The 6,598-nt window shown below is 38.8% G+C and overlaps 1 pseudogene; it reads left to right on the top strand.

Moving 5' to 3' along the window:
- Window positions 1–1,258: 1,258 nt before the first annotated feature.
- LOC102874419 lies at window positions 1,259–3,193 on the top strand (annotated as a pseudogene).
- The last annotated feature ends 3,405 nt before the right edge of the window (window positions 3,194–6,598 follow it).

The raw sequence follows: 6,598 nt of genomic DNA, 5'->3' as shown, positions 1-6,598 counted from the left end.
CCACAGCAATACTGCAGACTCTGTGATCCAGCAGTAAAGTCAGCTGATCTTCCTGGGGCTGAATAGACTGCACCCTTGGAAAAGTATTTTACAGTACTTTACATGCAATTAGACCACTGGATGTGCTTGCTAAAAACTCAGATTTCTAGGTCCTCATTATTCTCTGTTAATTCAAGGTTTATACGCACATGAATAGCTCATATGACTTGACATAACTTGGAAAAAATTAAAATTAAAAAAATCCAACACTTCTCTCTAAACATCATCCAAATCCAAACTGGTTGACAATAATTTTATGAGCTCTTTCATGTGCGCACAGAGATACAGCTCCTGAACAGCAAGCTTCCCTGGCATTGAAGCCCCAAAAGTCAGTTGCTGTAGATTCCATCTCACAGCACCTCAGGCTAGAACCACGCTCCAGAGTTTCAATGGTTAGTTTTTCAGAAGCAGCTCACTCAGCCTTTCTTCCCAGTTACCTCTGGTGGATGCAAACCTCTCCACCTTTTTAGCTAGCAACAGTGTCTTACGTGTTTCTGGTGACTAATACATACTAAAGTTTAAAACAGAAACTTTAAGGCCAAAGAAAGCCTGGTGGATACAAACCTTTCATATAAGCTAAGAGACTGTCCTTCCTGAAGTTGCTCTGCTCTGGGAAATCTTCCCTTGACCTCAGCTCTGAGGACAGCAGGCAGGAATCCTCTCCTACAGTTTTCTTACACTCACTGAGTGTAGTGTTGCACTGGACTTTGTACCCCTAGCAGATGCTTAGACTGATAACTTTTAGCCTATTAAATTTTCCCTTCAGAGAATTTGTATTTTTTAAAATTTTATTTAGCTATTATTTCAATATGTTCCTTTTGTAAGAATCTTTAATTTCTTATTCATTTAATGAGAGGGGGAACTGAATACCAAGTTCATTTTTTTTTTAAATTTCTTAATAAAGCAAATGGATAAAACTAATTATAGCATCTAGGTGGCAGTGAATTTATTGTTGTTCACTGCAAAAATTTCCAGATTTCTGTATGTCTGAAGTATTTCACTATTGGAGGGGGGAATTCAAAAGTATACAAAATAAATGGAAAGTATAAATTCTTCCTCCTCCTTTCACTCATTTCAGTTCAATGTCCCAGAAAGTAATTGCTGTTTTCTATTTATTGTATATCCTCTCAGAAATTTTCTTTCTCTCATTTAGCGCAGCGGCGGACTTGAGGTACGGATTTTTCCCCTCTCCACCACCTGGGACTTTCACTAAGCAACCATGTCCAAGGGCCCTGCGGTTGGCATTGATCTTGGCACCACCTACTCCTGTGTAGGGGTCTTCCAGCATGGGAAAGTGGAGATCATTGCAAATGATCAAGGCAACCGGACCATGCCAAGCTATGTCGCATTTACCGATACCGAACGACTGATTGGCGATGCGGCAAAGAATCAAGTTGCAATGAATCCTACTAACACAGTATTCGATGCCAAACGTCTCATTGGACGACGATTTGATGATGCTGTTGTGCAGTCTGATATGAAACACTGGCCCTTCATGGTGGTGAACGATGCAGGCAGGCCCAAGGTCCAAGTAGAATATAAAGGAGAGACCAAAAGTTTCTATCCAGAGGAGGTGTCCTCTATGGTTCTCACAAAGATGAAGGAAATTGCAGAAGCCTACCTTGGGAAGACTGTTACCAATGCTGTTGTCACTGTACCAGCCTACTTCAATGACTCTCAGCACCAGGCTACCAAAGATACTGGAACCATTGCTGGCCTCAATGTCCTCCGAATCATCAATGAGCCAACTGCTGCTGCTATTGCTTATGGTCTGGACAAAAAGGTAGGTGCTGAAAGGAACGTGCTCATCTTTGACTTAGGAGGTGGCACTTTTGATGTGTCAATCCTCACTATTGAAGATGGGATATTTGAGGTCAAGTCTACAGCTGGAGACACCCACTTGGGTGGAGAAGACTTTGACAACAGAATGGTCAACCATTTCATTGCAGAGTTCAAGCGCAAGCATAAGAAAGACATCAGTGAAAACAAGAGGGCTGTCAGATGCCTCCGCACTGCTTGTGAACGTGCAAACCGCACACTTTCTTCCAGCACCCAGGCCAGTATTGAGATAGATTCACTGTATGAGGGAATCGACTTCTATACTTCCATTACCTGAGCCCGCTTTGAAGAACTGAATGCTGATCTTTTCCGTGGCATTCTGGACCCTGTGGAGAAAGCTCTGAGGGATGCTAAGCTAGACAAGTCACAGATCCATGATATTGTCCTGGTGGGTGGTTCTACCAGAATTCCCAAGATTCAGAAGCTTCTTCAGGATTTCTTCAATGGAAAGGAGTTGAACAAGAGCATCAACCCAGATGAGGCTGTTGCTTATGGTGCAGCTGTCCAGGTGGCCATTCTTTCTGGAGACAAACCTGAAAATGTTCAAGATTTGCTGCTCCTGGATGTCACTCCACTCTCTCTTGGTATTGAAACTGCTGGTGGAATCATGACTGTCCTCATCAAGCAGAATACAACCATTCCTACCAAGCAGACGCAGACCTTCAAAACCTACTCGGACAACCAGCCTGGTGTACTCATTCAGGTTTATGAAGGTGAGCGTGCCATGACCAAAGATAACAACCTGCTTGGCAAGTTTGAGCTCACTGGGATACCACCTGCACCTCGTGGTGTTCCTCAGATTGAAGTCACATTTGATATTGATGCCAATGATATCCTTAATGTTTCTGCTGTTGACAAGAGCACTGGGAAAGAAAACAAGATTACCATCACCAATGAAAAGGGCCGCTTGAGTAAGGAAGACATTGAATGAATGGTCCAGGAGGCTGAGAAGTACAAAGCTGAAAATGAGAAGCAAAGAGATAAGGTGTCTTCTAAGAATTCCCTTGAGTCTTACGCATTTAATATGAAAGCAACAGTTGAAAAGCTTCAAGGCAAGATCAATGATGAGGACAAGCAGAAGATCCTTGACAAGTGCAATGAAATTATCAACTGGCTTGATAAGAATCAGACTGCGGAAAAGGAGGAATTTGAGCATCAGCAGAAGGAACTAGAGAAGGTCTGCAACCCCATCATCACCAAGCTGTACCAGAATGCTGGAGGCATGCCTGGAGGCCTGCCTGGTGGCTTCCCTGGTGGTGGAGCTCCTCCATCTGGTGATGCCTCTTCTGGACCCACCATTAAAGAGGTTGACTAAAGCAATCTGCATACTTTATAGCATTCATTGTCCCACAGTTAAAAAATTTTGAAGGACCCAAATTTGTAGCACACTGCAGTTGAAAAGTCTAAACTGCTAGACTAAATTTCTGTGCATTCTCGATACTTGAATATGGAATGTGTAGAGGGAAAGGAATTAACATTGCACTTTATTATCACTGTATTGTAAGTGCAAAATGCAATGTCTCAAATAAAGATGTATTTAAAATTGGGGGGGAAAAAGGAAATTTTCTTTCTGTATATGGATACTTTTTTTTTATCTTATAGCATGTTGTTGTTGTTGCTGTTATCATTATTGTTAGGTACCATCGAGTTGAGTACAACTCATAGCAACCCTATGAAAAAAAGATCTGAAACCGTCCTGTCCCTGGGCCATCCTCACACATCCTGACACACAAGAGCCCATTGCAGCAGTCACCTTGTCAATCCACCAGGTTGAGGGTTTACCTCTCCTTCGCCAACCCTCCACCCTTCCCAACATCATGTCCTTCTCCAAGGAATAGCACCTCCTAGCACGATGTCCAAAGTATTTGAGTCTCATCATTCTTGGATCCAAGGAGCACTCTGGCTTCACACTCTTAAAGACATATCTATTCATTTTCTTGGCCATCCATAGGATGTTCAGTGCTCTTATCCCACACCACAGCTCAAAGGCATCAATTCTTTTTCTGTCATCCTTATTCATTGTCCAGGTCCAGATGTATAGCTAGTAATTGAAAAGACCATGGGCTGAATCAGAAGCACCTTAGCCTTCAAACTAACATCGCTACTTCTCAATAATTTGGAAAGGTCCCTAACTGCAGGTTCTCCCATCACAATGCTTCTTATTTCCTGACTGCTCATACCAAGGGTGTTAATTGTGGATGCAAGCAAGATGAAGTTGTTTACAGTTTCAATCTCCTCTCCATCCATCATGACACTGCCTGTTGGTCCAGTGGTAAGAATCTTTTGTTTTCTTGCTATTGAGATGCAATCCATACCAAAGGCTGCATAACTTGATCCTCTCTAACACATACTTTGAGTATATTGTCAGAAGGAGCTAATCCTTGGAAAAGGACATTATTCTGAGAAAGATGGAAAGACAGAGAAAGAGTGAAAGATCATCAATTAGACAAATTGACACAGTGCCTATAATAATGGGCGTAAGAGTATAGTGAGCATGTAACAGGTTCAGGCAAGGTTCAGATCTGTTGTTCATGAGGTGGATATGAGTCAAAGTTGACTAGATGACATTTAACCACCACAACAACCACAACAGTTAGAATTGTTTGATGGTATCTTAGAACAAGATGAATAGGAAATTTTGTTTTCTGAATACAAAAAATTAATGTCTATAATTTAATCAACACCTTCTTGTAAGATACACAGGTGGCACAGACTATTTGTTATAGCAAGTACATGTACACAGTGTTTCACTGGTAATCTTTATACTGCTATCTTTCTGAATTCACTCAAATATTTCTTTAGATAAAATCTTAGAAGTAAAAACACTGATGCAAATTTTGCATTGAAATGTTTTAAGGGTTTGAGGATTAACATGAGTGAGAACAGAGGAAGAGAGGAGAAAAAAATTAAAATAATTTAAAATGTGTTGTACATATAAATCATGAAAATAATAACTCCTTAAAAGAATGGCTCATGCTGACATATGATTTGCTGATTTCAAAGGGCAGTCTCTAATTTTGAGAGACATAAATAGATGCTTCATCTCTTTCTCTATTGCTTTCTCTTTTCTCCGACCTGAGTTTAAACCAAGGAAGTGAAGGGACCTGAAAAGACAGGGTAATGATGGGCAAGGTCCAATGGTGGCAAATCTTATAAAACATAATGCATGGGAATAGTTGTATGAAACACAATGTGAATGAAGAATAGTGTGAAACACAAGGTATATGGACTTTTTTTAAGGTATATGAACTTTTTAAGCAAACCAATATAAAATAAAATTTTTAAAAAGCCACAAGTAGCCTCCCATAAACTACATGAATATTGCTTTCTCAAGCAGCCAAAAATATATTTTCTTCCCTCACTTCTATCTTTCATGACTTTCATTCAACTTAAATTCATATTTACACAACAACAGATATCAGAAGGTGGAATTGAGAATTATTCGTGATATTCTGGAAGGTGTTGCACAAACAAGGAAAATACTATAATTCAAACAAAAACAGAAGTAATGAAGAAGCTGTGCATGCAGAATATGGAGATTCTTTATGTTCTCCATTGACTTTGTATAACAAAAAAGAGTATTGATAGAATTAGGAACACCTTAGACATTAATCCACCACAAAATGAATGAATGTTGTAGAAACCTAGGACTTAGTCTAGGACTTTTTTTTTTTAAGGTAGAATGACCTGCACTTTGGGTTAAACCTGAATGGCTCTCATATTTTAACCTGTTCATCTCTGCTAAATCAGAAAGATTCCCACTGAACCTGAATCTGGTTATTAAATAAATGACTTGTTGCTTGAACTTTCTATTGAAATGAAGGATAAAGGATGGATCAATGTGTTAAGAGGATAACATCAAGAACTGTGTTATTTCAAGAGGAACGAACTAAATTATTTTTAAATTATTCACACTCCCTAGTAATATAGCACTTATTATTTAGGGTTGATGAGTATTTAGTGAAAGTAGATATTTCTACTGAGATAACTAAAGAATGTTATCTCCAACTCATAGCTGACTCTCCAGTGGGTTTTCAGAGCCAGTAAATCACACAAAAGGAGATTTCCCATCTTTCTCAAATAACTAAAGAATAGCTATTCCAAAATGGTATCAAAAGGAATAAACATGAAATTTATTGTATTAAGCATCTGTGGATTACTTGATCAATTTATCCTCTCTTTCACAGTCATCTTGAGACTCTCTTTGCCATTACTACAGCTAATTTGTCCATTTGTAGGCATCTGGCTCAAATTAGCCAATGATTCTTTCCTTCAAGATTTTAAGATTTGAAACCAAATAAATTATCATACCATCTCTTTTAAATGATGTCATTAGATGTAAAAGTTGGGAAGTTTGTTAATTTTTATTTCATTTCTGGTCATGTTTTCTATTTTCAGGGAAAGGAAAGAAATTGACAAATGGAAGCTGAGTCTACGTTTCTGATATTTTCTTCAGCTAAGTAGCAATTATGCCTTTCCTGAGTCTTGGTATTCCACTTGTCCCTTGGATCATATATATTTTACTCTTTTATTAATTTCATTTGATCTGGTTTTAAGATTAATAAGAATATACTCATTAACCAGGGCTGGTATTCCTACTCATCAACCATATGAATGTTTGACGATCATATCTCAATATGAAAGCAACTGAGTATAATTTCTTCAAGAGGGAAAACTTCCAAGCTACAGTTCTTTCTTATTTACACTATTTTAGATAAAT

The sequence above is a fragment of the Elephantulus edwardii genome, unplaced genomic scaffold (assembly GCF_000299155.1).
Source record: "Elephantulus edwardii isolate Elephantulus edwardi_28Jun2011 unplaced genomic scaffold, EleEdw1.0 scaffold00297, whole genome shotgun sequence".
NCBI lineage: Eukaryota > Metazoa > Chordata > Mammalia > Macroscelidea > Macroscelididae > Elephantulus > Elephantulus edwardii.
This window is presented reverse-complemented; position numbering and strand designations above follow the sequence as displayed.